At 35.9% G+C, this 13,787-nt stretch overlaps 1 protein-coding gene across 2 annotated transcripts in view; it reads left to right on the top strand.

Annotated features, from left to right (window-relative positions):
* Nucleotides 1-6,100, top strand: part of LOC149415743 (la-related protein 1-like) — an 85,149-nt gene extending 79,049 nt beyond the window's left edge. For both annotated transcript variants that reach the window (XM_089641476.1, XM_089641477.1), the window contains one exon: nucleotides 221-6,100. The gene's annotated coding sequence lies outside the window, so the exon portion shown is untranslated. The remainder of the gene's footprint in view (nucleotides 1-220) is intronic.
* Nucleotides 6,101-13,787: the final 7,687 nt, after the last annotated feature.

The following is a 13,787-nucleotide window of genomic DNA, read 5'->3' as shown; positions in this document are numbered from 1 at the left end:
TCCAGAGTATCTGACTGGACATCAGAAGGTGCGGGTTCAATTCCCGTCAGCGGCATTTTTACTCAGGCGATATTTTCAATTTATATTGATATTTCAGGTGACTAATTATGGCTTAAAATAATTTGTTATCCTTTGTGCTATGCATAAAACCTTGTCTTATAAACATTAGTTTATCATATAATAAAGTTGTAATGTTTTTTATTCTGTCTGTCTGTTACAGGGCTTGTCAGTAGACACAACGGCCGCTGCAGAAGGCGCCAGGGGAGGCGAGTGGGGGGGGGAGCGGCGTGCTGGCTGCGCAAGCATAACTACACTAATAGCTATATTACACTAGGACATACAGACTGTACATAAATAGTACCTACTCTGATAAGGGACACAATTCCACCCGTTTCACAGCCAATTTCCCCAACAAAAAGTTCACTTTTTATTCCTGAAAATACACCCTTTGTTCAAACTTTTTTGCTTCTGAAATATCACATTCTGAATTTCATATCCAATTCAATATAAACTTTTTATTGAAGAAAATGTAACTTTTTATTGACGAAAATGTAATTTTTTTTTGTCAAGACGCCCCAAATGAGTCCAATGTGTAATCTTTTTCATGCAATAATGTGGTATTTTATTGAAATTATCATCAGAACGACGGCCTTTGTAGTTTAATGGTCCCAGCATTAGACTCCTGGTCTTGGTGCTGCAACGTGGATCGTCAAATATAAATTAGAACAAAATTTGCTATTTGTATATTTTTTTAATATTATACATTGGGTTTTTGCAATGCACTTTTTATTAGTGTAAAAAACTTTTTATTCTCGGTGAAAACGGCGTAATTCGGGTGGAATGTGTCGGCAATGTTTTGCCGATTAAGTCATATAAAAGTTGTTGTGTCGTCTAAAACTATGAATAATTAATAATAATGAATGCCTTTTAGAGTTACGACGATAATTGTTACATTATGTATATTGTGGGAGGCTCTCATCCCAGCGGGATGGACTTATGATAATATATTATTATTATTATTGTTGTTGTTTGGTGAATTCAAGATGGGGAGCACCTTATCAATTTTTGTTCAGAGACAAAAAAAAAAACTTTTTATTCGCTAAACGTAAAAAAAAAAGGTTGAAAAAATGGATTGGTGCCAAAAGTTTTGCGTTTTTATATTTGACGTAATAACACCTTTTTTCATTTTTTTTTTGCATTTTTTTTTTTTTTTTACCGTTCTTGACTTTTTGAAAACAAATGAAATTTGCAGTACTTTTGTAATCTGTGGGTGGAAGAAGAACCTTGGTGAAGATGATATTAATTTTTTTTTGCGGCGCTCGCTGGTTTTTTTGCATAATGATTGTAGAAATAATACATCAAAACTATCTTATAGTCATAACTTTTTTTTTTTTTGTTTAATTATTTGGTTTAAGTTAAATTTTATCAATTTGGGAAAATTAATATTCATATGTTATTATGTTTTTTCAAAATTTGGACCTCTGGCGTCTCTGAAATTTGTTGAACCTCGTTTTCTTAAGTCTTTCGGCTAATGTATATAATACTTTGTTGTGATGAAAAAAATAGCTTTGCAGCTGTCGTAGCGGACTTTTTTTTTTTGAGTTTGACTGTTTTGGACGGCGCCGAACTGTTTTTATAAAATGCACGAGAGTTCGTATGAATATACGCCATAATATTAAAAATGAAGTCATAATGTTGTGTTGCGATGGGTCGCGCCAGGGGACATTTCTATATTGCAGACGGGACGTGTTACTACTGGCAAGTTAATGTTCGACAGGTCGAATTTCAGAAAGTCGTAGTTTGTCGAGTCTACGTTCAGATAGTCAAAGTTCGTTGAAGCAAAGTTCGGCAAGGTGGAGATGGACAAGTCAAATTTGCAAGTCGAAGATCAAGTTCGTCAAGTCAAAGTTCGGCAAAGCCGAGATCAAACTCACGGATATATAAATATATCGTTCTCATTGCAAATTAGACACTTTTGTTTTGAGTGTGAATGTGGACTAAAATAATGCGGGATTAGTTTCACATGGAACTATGTTATACGCGGCGAAATTAACAGTTTTAGATCCCTGCTATTGCAAATCTTAATTTCTGGGGTGCGGCCTCAGGGTGGAGTTTGCCCTGATGATAACTAACCTCTGATAAAAGTAGATCCTACTTCTTGATGCTAAAGTGTAATATACCCTCAGTATCGCCTTGTTAACACTACTTTCACGTAGAAAAATAATAAACGCTTTGTTAATTTAGTGGAATATTTGTATATGCTCTGCCGTATTTGATCAACGACTAGATCCGAACAAAGGTGCTTTCTTTTTTCGTTTTATAAATGAAATAATACAAAGCAATCTCCGCGCCGTAGTGGTGCACAGGCTTGACTTCGGATAGGGAGGTTGCGGGCTCAATTCCCGCCGAAAGAGCACTGAAGCGACACTTCCTAGATAACCTCCGTCTGTTTTTGGAAACATGTCGTCCCTGCGCGCGTGCAGTTTCCCTATTAACAAAATAATAATTTTTCAAGTAAATCATTGGAATTTAAGAATGTCTAGCTAAAAGTAAGGTTAGGTTAGGCTAGGCTAGGTTAGGAAGTTAGGCTATACTGTGTGCTATATAATCTTACGTTAATGATGTGCCCCGGGCGGTCGCTTCGACAAGGCAAGGAAAATGATTTAAAAAATTTGATTAAAAAATCAACCAAACTGATAACACTGCCCTATTTAAAAATAGTCATGTTTTAAAATGTTAACATTTAAGATTTTTTTTTTTGAACCTCACTTTTCTTCGATAAAGTATGCTGATGATTACGGGAATTCCCATTAGTCCTTTTGTAGCTATAGGCGAGTCCAATTTGCCACTTGCATGTTTTAATAGTTTCGTTATGTCGTAGTTCGGTTTGTCGAATGACAGAAAGTTATTTTCTCGGCTTGTCAAAGTTTCAATTAGTTGTATTGTAGGGGTCCGTAGACAATCAATGTGCAATTTACGGATCTTCAAACGACCCGTCACTAATTTAACTGTTTCGAGCATTAGACTCCTGGTCATGGTGCCGCGACACGGATCGTCGAAAAAAAATTAGAACAAATTATCGGACGAATACAGTTATGCTTTCGATAACTCGTGGACGATTGCGATATAATGCAATTATAAGTAAAACAAATCTCATTCCACGATGAAACTGGGCTCGATAGATAATAGAGCAATTGGACGAACGATTCCACCATCAGTCGCAAATGTCAATTGCTTCAATTGACTCTGTTGGTGATCAATTGCATCATTGTGTCAACGTTAAATTCAGCAATTTGTCGTTCGGCAAGTCGCCTTATAAATATATTGTTCTCATTCCAAATTATGCGTTTTTGGTTATAGTAATTTCAGTCTGTCTTCCGCGTTGCGTTGAGAGTGTTACTACGGACTAATAGTGCGCGTGCGAAACGCCGCAGCTGATAGACGAGTGTGTGTATAGATGCCGTGCGACGCGTGTGTAATATTGCAGCCGATGTAAATATTTAGTTATAGGATGGGCCGTCCGGGGTGACGAATGCTCCTGAGAGATATTTTTGTTTTAAATATTATTAATGGAAGCTAAATTTTAGTTTAGTCCGTAAGGTTCACTCTTATAATATAATTCTCTTTAAATTTGTTTTATTTTTAGTAAGAATCACAATGAAATGCAACAGATACCGAGTTTTCCTCTGAAATAGTCAACTCTTATAGTAGAATCTTATAGATATCGGTACTTATAGTTGAAATAGTTGTCTTTGAAGTATTCGACTCTGAAACGGTCGATTTCATGACAATACTTGACTCCGCAGAATAATTAAGCTGATAGAAGTGTCTTATGTAAGTACACTCTTTCTTCTGATGAAATTGATCAAACGTTATCGAATATCGAAATCAATTCTCGAATATCAATTTCATCGGCACGTCCGGGGGGGCCTATAGTCAAGAGATCTTGTGTAAATTGAAGACATCAGTTCCCTTTCGAATGATTTGTATATATGACACTTCTATTATTTTTCTGTTCAGTGTTTGATTGGTTCAAATGGACAGGATTAAATCGCCAACACAACTATTATAAATATACTCTAATAGTTTATCGTTAATTAAAAAAATGAATACTTCATTTAACAAAATGAATTAATTGTATAGTGTAATCGCTTTGCAATGAAATAAACAATGAAAGTTCTAAAAAAATTTGCATTATTAATAATTATTTTGTTATTTTTTTTAGCAATTTTTTTTTTTTTGATTTGTTAATAATTTATCTTGGAATGGTGAAAAGTCGCCCATTTTGTCTCCACGTCGATGTGATGTTTTATAAGATGAAATTAGTGCAATAATTGCTGGTTCAATATTTTCAAGTCATTCATATCTTGTTATAGTTTGTCTGGAACATTAATTTAATCTTACCTCACTGAATTCTCTTTGGGAGTTTGTCCCAGAACTTGTATTTAATCTTGGGACAGTTAATTCCCATTGGGAGTTTGTCCCAGAACATGTATTTAATCTTAGGACAGTGAATTCCTAATGAAAGTTTGTCCCAGAACAAGTATTTAATCTTGGGACAATGAATTCCTGTCAGGAGTTTGTCCCAGAACATTATGTAATCTTGGGACAGTGAATTCGTACTGGGAGCATGTCCCAGAACGTTTAATTGTTCTTGGGGCATTTAATTCCCTTTTGAATTTCCCTCGGAAAATCTGATTAATCCCGGGTCAGTCAATTCCTGTTTGATTTAAGACTGGGATCACAATCGAATTGGGGTTAATCAATTCCTCTTTGATTTAACCCCCGGAACACTGACAATTGATGCTGGATCAGTCAATTCCTTTCTGATTTAACTCCGGAACACTGACAATTGATGCTGGATCAGTCAATTCCTTTCTGATTTAACTCCGGAACACTGACAATTGATGCTGGATCAGTCAATTCCTTTCTGATTTAACTCCGGAACACTGATAATTGATCCGGGATCAGTCAATTCCTTTCTGATTTAACTCCGTAACACTGACAATTGATGCTGGATCAGTCAATTCCTTTCTGATATAACTCCGGAACACTGACAATTAATCCTGGATCAGTCAATTCCTTTCTGATTTAACTCTGGGACAATTACAATTGATCAGTCAGTTTATCCGGACGTTAATCATTGATCTTGAGATAATTTACCTTGCATCACATGACTACGAAATTTTAGATCGCGGGTCGATTGAGGCCTTTCGGGATGTGCGTCGCTTGCTCAAACACTAAGACGTCATACCGCCATTACTGATTCTTTTACGCATAAGTATGTCAAGCAATCGAGCCCATCCAAACCGCGCAAATCTTCCGGTTTGTCCATCACACTAATTCTAGATTGCACGAAAAATGCTAGACTGGTTGTACAAACCCGTTTTACTTAATCGCGAAGCTTACGCAACAAGCGGAGAACCATTCTAGTGTGATTTGTATCAGTGACTAATTCACATATATTTATTGTTGAGTTTAACCTTCTGAACGCCGCTGTTAACGACTGTTGATTCGGTTAGAAATCAGCAGTCAAATAGACCGTATTCACAATTGTTGTTGGAATCTTTTTACGCTGAGTGCATAATAAATCAGCGTAGATTCATTCTTGTATTGACACTTGATACGATAATACGTCACAAACGTCATACAATTTTTTTGAATAATTTAATAAAAAGGTTTTGACAGCAAATCAGGTGATTTATATCACATATTAGATGTTGAAAAAAGTTTTTGGCAGCATTCAAAAGGTTAAAATCATTTAGATTTGTGCGATGACGACATGAAATTTGCAATTTTGGCAGTTTAATGTTATTAATTATAATTGGCTTTTAATTGATAACTGATTTTGTTGTTGTTTTTTTTTTTTTTTTTTTAATATGTTAATAGTTATAATTCTATGGGTTATAAATAGAGATAAATTGATAATTTTGACATTTTTAAGTAATAATATACACTGTACATTGTAATATGATAATTAAGGAGGCGTTAAGACGGATTGAAAAATCCAAATTTAAAAAAAAAACTAAAAAAATCATGTTAATTCCTTTTAGTATTTCATCATTTTATTTGTAACATTTTTCTGTATAAGAGAATAAATTTTTTTCATTGGTTTTTGATATTACGTCTTTTATTTTGTGTTTCGTTTCCCAAACATTAAAAAAATTTTATCAGCCCCATCAGCGACTATGTCATCTTTGGGGATGTTGTGTGGGGGGCAGGCGTGCCAACCGCCAACAAAATTGAACAACATTTTACAGCTCGTCGTATTTCTACATAATATTTTTAGTTATGAAATTGTACACAATCTTTCAAAAATGGTAAAAATAAAAATGAAATCAATCTAAATTTGTTAATTTGTTGCTCACACAAACTTTGGTTACGAACCCAAGCTATTCAGGGTGTATCGGCACGTACCCGACAAAATTTAACCAGCTATTCCTTAGCATATTTGGAGTAAAAAATCTTATGTGCACTTTGCTGTCCGGTAACGTTTTTTTTTAATAAAAAATTTACTATTCATATTTTCACCACTTGTCACCAATGTTTTATCCTTTGTTAAAGTTTGAAAACCCATCTGGCAATATTTTATTCAAATTCCGTTGAATAATGCACGTGTGTACCTATATTGGCGCACTTTTACAATCATAACGAAATGACACGGCACCATTCGTCTCATTTTTAACTATTATTATTTAGTGTGAGCGAAAGAGCGAAGACGCTTTTCGACATATTGCTTGTAACAGCTGTTGAACACGAAAAGCAATGCCAATGACAGTGATGTGGTGTGGAAATTTTTAATTTTTTTTGTTTTTAATTGAAAAAAAAATGTTACCGGACAGCAAAGTGCCCATAAGATTTTTTACTCCAAATGTGCTAAGGAATAGCTGGTTAAAGTTTGTCGGGTACGTGCCGATACATCCTGTATACCATTCCGTGCGATAGAGAACGCCCCGCTTGGGAATGATCATTTGTATGAAGCTCCTAGCAAACATGCAGGTGGCTTGCGGTGCGAAGATGATACGAAGTGAACCGAAAATATCCGAAGATTTCCGAAAAAAGCGCTGCAGCAAAGCAATTATTCTTTACGGACGGATTGACCGAGATAGTAATAATATTTCTATTGTAAAATGCAATCATGAGTCAACGCAATCAGCCTTGGGTTAGCGAACCTATTTTACATTAACGTTATTATTTTTTTCTTCGTTTTACAGTTAACTGTCCCGCAGCCAAGTGGGGAGTAGGTAGCACCCAAAATTACTATCCTCCTTATATTAGCTTAAGGCTTTGCCATACGTAGTAATGCAAAATCATGTGTTTTTGGTTTGAAAATTTGGTCGCCTAGAAATGTTTCAGATGCTTTAATTAAATACTGCGAGTAGAATACATCTTGGCCTTTGAAATAATCGAGTATTTTTTAGATAAGTCTATTTATAAGCCCAGAAAAAAATTATGTATAAGGTCTATGAAAACTGCTTTAAAGTTCAAAATCTCCTACTTACGAACCCATTTTCAGTTATGATTTTATTGCATAATGTGGCAAATTAAGTCATCTATAAAATGATCGAAAAAAATTAAATATTTATGCCTGAACAACCACAAAATAAAATAAAAGGCACTTTTTGGCCATGTTTTTTTCTTGCATAAATCTAAACAGGCGGATGGTGTTAAGCGGGAATTTAAACCTTATCGCCATCTGCGTAAGGGTTGTTATTGATAGCGGCTCAATTTAAAATATTACACCACGTAGTGCATCGCCTTAAATACTTGACATATCATTTTAGTATTTTACATATTCCTGCGTAAATACATAAGTTACCATTAATAATTGGGATTTCTATAGTTTAAAAGCCCATAAGACAGGAAAATTCATGACATGAAGACCTACTTGGTTACAGACGTTTTGTTTGGCATCTTGGCCTGTCAGGAGTTAAAAAGTAACCTTTTTTGGCACTTGTTGCAAACTTCACACTAAAGCGTATTAGCTCAGTAAAAACCTGCGCCGCAAAAAGAAAAGCATTGTGTTATTAGCAGATATCTGTTCTATAGAATTATTCTGGTATATCTTTTATAAAAGAAATGATCTCTATAAATTGGAAAGCTGCCCACACTAATAAATTATAAATATATTTGGGGATCTGGTGAGAAGGCTCGAAATGAAAGATGTTGTAAAGGTCACAGTGTTTTATTGAGTCAGGTTGCCGTATATGAGATGGCTTGAGGACTGATGTTGAAGACTCCGGATGCAGGCGGTGGAGTGCTGGTCAATGTGCGGGTCAGTGAGTCGACGCCGCTGCTGGTAACCGGACTCTTGGACGTATCAGGTACTGGTGAAGAGCGTGGGTCTTCCGGGTGCTCCAGTACTAACAAGGAAGCTGAAAGGTGCTGTGGACCTGGTCGGCCGTTGTGCGGGAGATGGCTTAGACCAGCGAGGATGTAGCGCTGGTCAGATGTTCTGGAACCAGGGCGGTGTGATCCGATGTAGCGCTGGCCAGGAACGATGACCGGGGCCAGGGCGCTGTGATGATCCCGATGGAGTCAAAGAATGAACTGTGCAGAGCCGGGTGTAAGTATTGGAAGGCGCGCAGTTTGTCACTCGCTAGACTGCAAATTGTTGAACGACTGATGACTGACTGCTCGCTGCGTCGGGCCTATTTATATAGCCGGGCCGATGGCACCAGTAGCTGCGCGAGACCGCTGGTAAACTACGGGTCACTCGCTTCAGCGAGATTCGTCTGGTAGTTTCAATGGCACTGGTATTACGCCTAGGCAATAGGCTAGAACCTTCTAGCGAATGTGCGTAATGTGCTAGACCAACTCGCAACATATTGTCGTAGGTATCTCTTATAGTCGGTAGCCCGTAAACAGGTAGGTACGTAGGAACGCTTCGCATTGTCTGGGAGTATTCCTGTTACGATGCTTTTTATATATGCGAGACATTCTAGATGAATCTCGTCGATCGCTACATATATAACGTTTTTGAGGAATCGCTCGGTGAACCACAATACATTTAAGGCACCGACTGCGCCTGGTGGAGGGTATTTTTGGTGAAAAGAACGAGAAGCAATTCTGAAAAGGTATGCGGGGTGGGTAGGAATATGCGTGTCAATCTATCCAAGAGTGACCGACGTATGGATCCATGCCTCCTCCTTGCGGTACAAGGCGATGGGTCGAGAGAATTCAGCTGGAGAGGTCAAAAGGTCTGCCTTAACCGGTCTCTCCCGATCTAGCTAAATAGCAAACAATTGAAAAAGCTTACCTTTAGGCTACAGTGATCCTCAACCAAACTAAATAATATTTTTTAAATCAAAGGGTAAAGGCACCGCCATTATCTTTATTAACCTTTCCCTTACTGTGCTAAAAAAATCCACGCGTTCCGGTGCTTTGTAGTCAATACACATCTCAAAATAAGCGATTTAATATTGGAAAAATATGAATATTCATAGCTAATCGCTTATGTTTATTATTTTTTATATCAAAAGTGATAATAATTGTAATTTTATTGCTGAAAACATGAAAAAACCATCGGCAGATGCTAAACAAACGTGCGAGGAGTCCATATCTAACGACGGCCCGCGACCGACTGGCTGCAGGTGCTGGATGGGCGCTGGACTCACACACACAGCTATGCGGTCGTAGGTATCTATGGTCTAAATACAACTGCGGACGGAAATCCAATACATCACATCAATAGCGTGTCGTTTTCTCGCAAACTCTTCGCGTAGCATTGGCACACGGTTGATTGTATTTGTGTACTTGTTCCCGATTTTTAACAAAACACTTTGATTTTTAAATGAATTTGAAAACTATGTAAAATATTATTTTTTAATTCTGTGCATAAATGTATAACGGAGGAATACCTAAAATCTGAACCCAGAATTTATTATATTTATAGAGTTATTAAAGTTATTAGAAGCAATGTGTAGTAAATACACACCATAGATAAGGAAAGGTTACTGCAGGCTGTACTGTAGGAGATGAACTGACAATTAAAGAGATCTGGGGGCGTACTCTGTATCTTTCGAAACATTCCTCACTCAACGCAGTAACACTTCCCTTACGGTGTTAAAAAATTCCTTGTCCCCCGGTGCAATACACTCGGTAAATATTTATAATATTGTCGATTAATACGATACCATCATAATGATTATGTACTTCAGATTAAAAACTACTAGTACTCGATAGGTAGAAGCTGATATCAGTGCATTATATATCATAGTCATCATAGGTACTATGTAAAACTTTATCGGACTGTCAAGCAGTGTCGCACATTATTATTATACACGCGATTCTCTCGGTAGATTTACGTAATTTACTACTTTTGTTTCCTTTTCATATTATAATAGTATATATTTTATTCCTTTCATTTTCTAATAGTATATACCTTTCTAATATCTTTTATTTTATTTTTTACAAACTCTTAATGCCTTTTAGACATTTTATAAGCACTTCATTCTTTCTTATACTACTTTAGTGTATATTATTACATATAATTTCTTACTTTGACTTATTACTATACTACAGATTGCTACTTATATTATATTTATATCTCTTTGTTTTTTCATACTTTTAACCTTACTTACTATTATTGTTGCATTCCATAGACATATGAATATTAGTAGACCTGCCCTAAGTGATTAAAAGCGTATTATCCCCACTCCCCATACCGGTTCCATTGAGCCGGCTGGGCTCGCGTACGGCCTCAAGTGATATTTGAAAACGTGACGTCATCATTCTTGTGCGAACTATGGTCGAGGCATCATCGGTTCATTTTACGAAATAACACGGCAAAATGCTTGCTTGTGATATGAAAACTTGTAAAAATAGATGTGAAAAAGAGAATAAACCCAATTGTCGTATTACATTCCATAAGTAAGCATTATTTTACTTTATTTTAAGCTTATTCACACCGTATTATATGGATCAGTTTTAGAAACATATACTATCACATCACAATGTAGCGATTCTCAAGTGTGCTCATCGTTGTTTACTGGGGTAAGTAAATTATGAAACATTTGTAAGAGTGTCTTAACTAAATACTCTGAAACTAACTACGACTCTGCAAACAGAAGAAATTTACTTTGCCGAATTTGGACTTCGCAAATTAGTTCATAACGTGGCGAGTAATTTGCGCTCTCATGTAGAAATGTCTATTCATTCAAAAGCAGATTTTACTTTTAAGAACTAAATGGTGATATTATAATGCGAGATGCCTATTTACTGTCAGATTGATTTATTGACGAATCACAGTCAGCTTAACCCCCTTCGTTCTTCAACAGTTGATTTTACCCCTCGCCATTATCTTCTCGTCTATTAATTCCTATGTCTGTGTTGCATTCCTTATGTTGCTGTACTATTCTCTGTTAAATTAGTATGTGAATGGCACATGTTGTGCCGTATATGTGAAATAAATAAATATATTGTAATTATTTAATACAACACATAAATGTATTGAGGAAGGATACCTAAAATTTGAACTCAGTGTTTAGTATATTTAGAGAGATATTTTTTTAAATAGAGACGATGTTCGCTCATTTGAAAGCACCGGCAAGGAAAGGTTAAACCACGAACTTACTGGTTTGTTAACCCGAAAGATACAGAGTAGGCTTCCAGTTTTAGAACTTTGCACTGGGTTAGTAGTATGTATAGGTTAGTAGCAGGAATTAGTACTAAACCCAGAGCAAAGCTCGAAATCTTTCAGTTCGTCTTCTACAGCCTGTATTAAAGATGGCGGTGATTGAGCCATGTATTTTTGTTTTAAATCCAGAACAGGCAACTTTGACAAATTATTTTTTGTCCTATCTACTGAGTAAATGATTATAAAAATAAATAAAATGAACTATTTACAATAATACATATATTTCAAAATATCTTTTGAGGATCGAGCCTAAACAGGGGTAAACCATTATCACCAATGAAAAACTCTGAAAGTCTATGAAATAAACTTTCAGAGTTTTTCATTGGTCTATAGCAGATGTTCCCAAAGTGGTCTATATGGACCCCCAGGGGTCGATATCGGCTTGCTGGGGTCTATGTCAGCGAGAAAAAAATGTGGGGGTCCACGAGATTCAAATGGTGGTACATACACATACAAGCGGACCCCCATTTACCTCAACTCAATATTTAGGAGTTCCTTAAATGACACAATATTCAATGATAATGATATTTGTATTTTTATATTTCGTAAAGTTGTTAATTGAGGTATATAAATAGAGTCTACGTTCCTTTTCTCGTCAGAATTAATATATTCAAGCAAAACATTGCACATTGGAAGCCGCGAATTTTCCTAGTTCCCCAACTTGTTTTTGAAAAACGTCCAGGGTAATAATGACGTTCAACATTTAAATGCACTTCTCACAGACTTCAAAACTAAGTTTGAGGACATTTTGACTATGGAAATGCAACGTTAAAGAATCGGATATCATGTGACAAGAAGAACTGACCGGAATATAAGCACTTACAAAGAACTTAAGGGGCAGTTCTGTATGGCCAGCTACAGAAAGAAATTCCCGTTGCTTATCCTGCTTCATTTTCATTTGGTGTAATACCTCACAAGGGCGTCCCTGTCTGCACAGTGTAAAGACAGAGGAACTATACCGCCACCCGGTTGTTGGACAGGCAAGGGAAGGGAATCTTTTTACTAAAAAAATAAATGATATCACATGGGACGTTAATAGTTTTAGGAAAATTCAATGTTCGACAGGCAGGGGGTCTACGGAAAAAACGTTTTTTGGCAAGTGGTCTACGGGGTAAAATTTTGGGAACTTCTGGTCTATAGTATAATAAGTAGGCTCTGAATGAGAATTGTACCGTCTATATTTTGGCATATCTATGCTTTTTTAGGACCAATATTTTTCATACAAATAGTCCGAAGATATCGATTGTGATGAGTGGTTTATTTATGCTGCCAAAATTCAGAGGAATTTGACTACGTCCGCACGTGATTGCCGTCAAATTAATAATGTACAATACGTCTACCTGAAAAAACGCTTTTTAAATATATTTTTTTGAATTTCACTAGCGGAAATTAGCCCACTTCCTGATTGAGCTGAAACTCTGCAGGTAGACGCGTTGTTCATTACAATGCATTCTGTCAACTTTTGGTGGCATTCATGCACACATGTTTTAAAAAACATTTAAGAGGAAGCTACAAGCTGAAAATCTGTACATTCTTGGTATACCTTATATCGTAGGTAATAGGCATTAAAATCGCTTGACAAACAGAGTCTAGAAACGTTCGATTTCAAGCAAAAAACTGGCTTTTATTTATTTTGTAAATAATTTTATAAGAAAGCAAAAAAGTTAATCAAGTGAAACTGTCACAGATAATCTTATCTATAATACTGTATTTTTTTAAAGTTTTTTCCTTTACGCGTTCATACATTTCTATTGAAAATAAATACATTTTTTAGTAGTTTGCATTTATATTTTTTATTGAGTAATTTATTATTTTATTTGTATTCTACTCAAGCGAAGCGATGGAAAAATCTTCAATTTATCTAAAGCATATTTTTTGGTATTCATAATGTACACCAATTCGTTATAAAGATTAATCAAAATAGTGATTTGGCGTTAAGCTTCGCCTTAAGCAGTTAAGAGCCAGTCCCTGGGGAAGAAGGTTCAATCCTCAGCCAATCTATATAAATACAAATGATCTTTTGTTCAAAATCTTTAATCTCTTAAAATTCATCACCGATTGCTTTGAAATTTTGACACATCGTTGCATTAGAATACGCGTGTGTTTTTGTTTACACATTAATTGTTCTTTAATTTATTACTAGTATTAT

This window comes from Hesperophylax consimilis, chromosome 17 (genome assembly GCF_061612785.1).
Source record: "Hesperophylax consimilis isolate HC1 chromosome 17, BYU_Hcon_1.0, whole genome shotgun sequence".
In the NCBI taxonomy this organism is placed as follows: Eukaryota; Metazoa; Arthropoda; class Insecta; order Trichoptera; family Limnephilidae; genus Hesperophylax; species Hesperophylax consimilis.
Note: the sequence above shows the minus strand (reverse complement) of the source record. Positions and strands in the feature narration are given on the sequence as shown.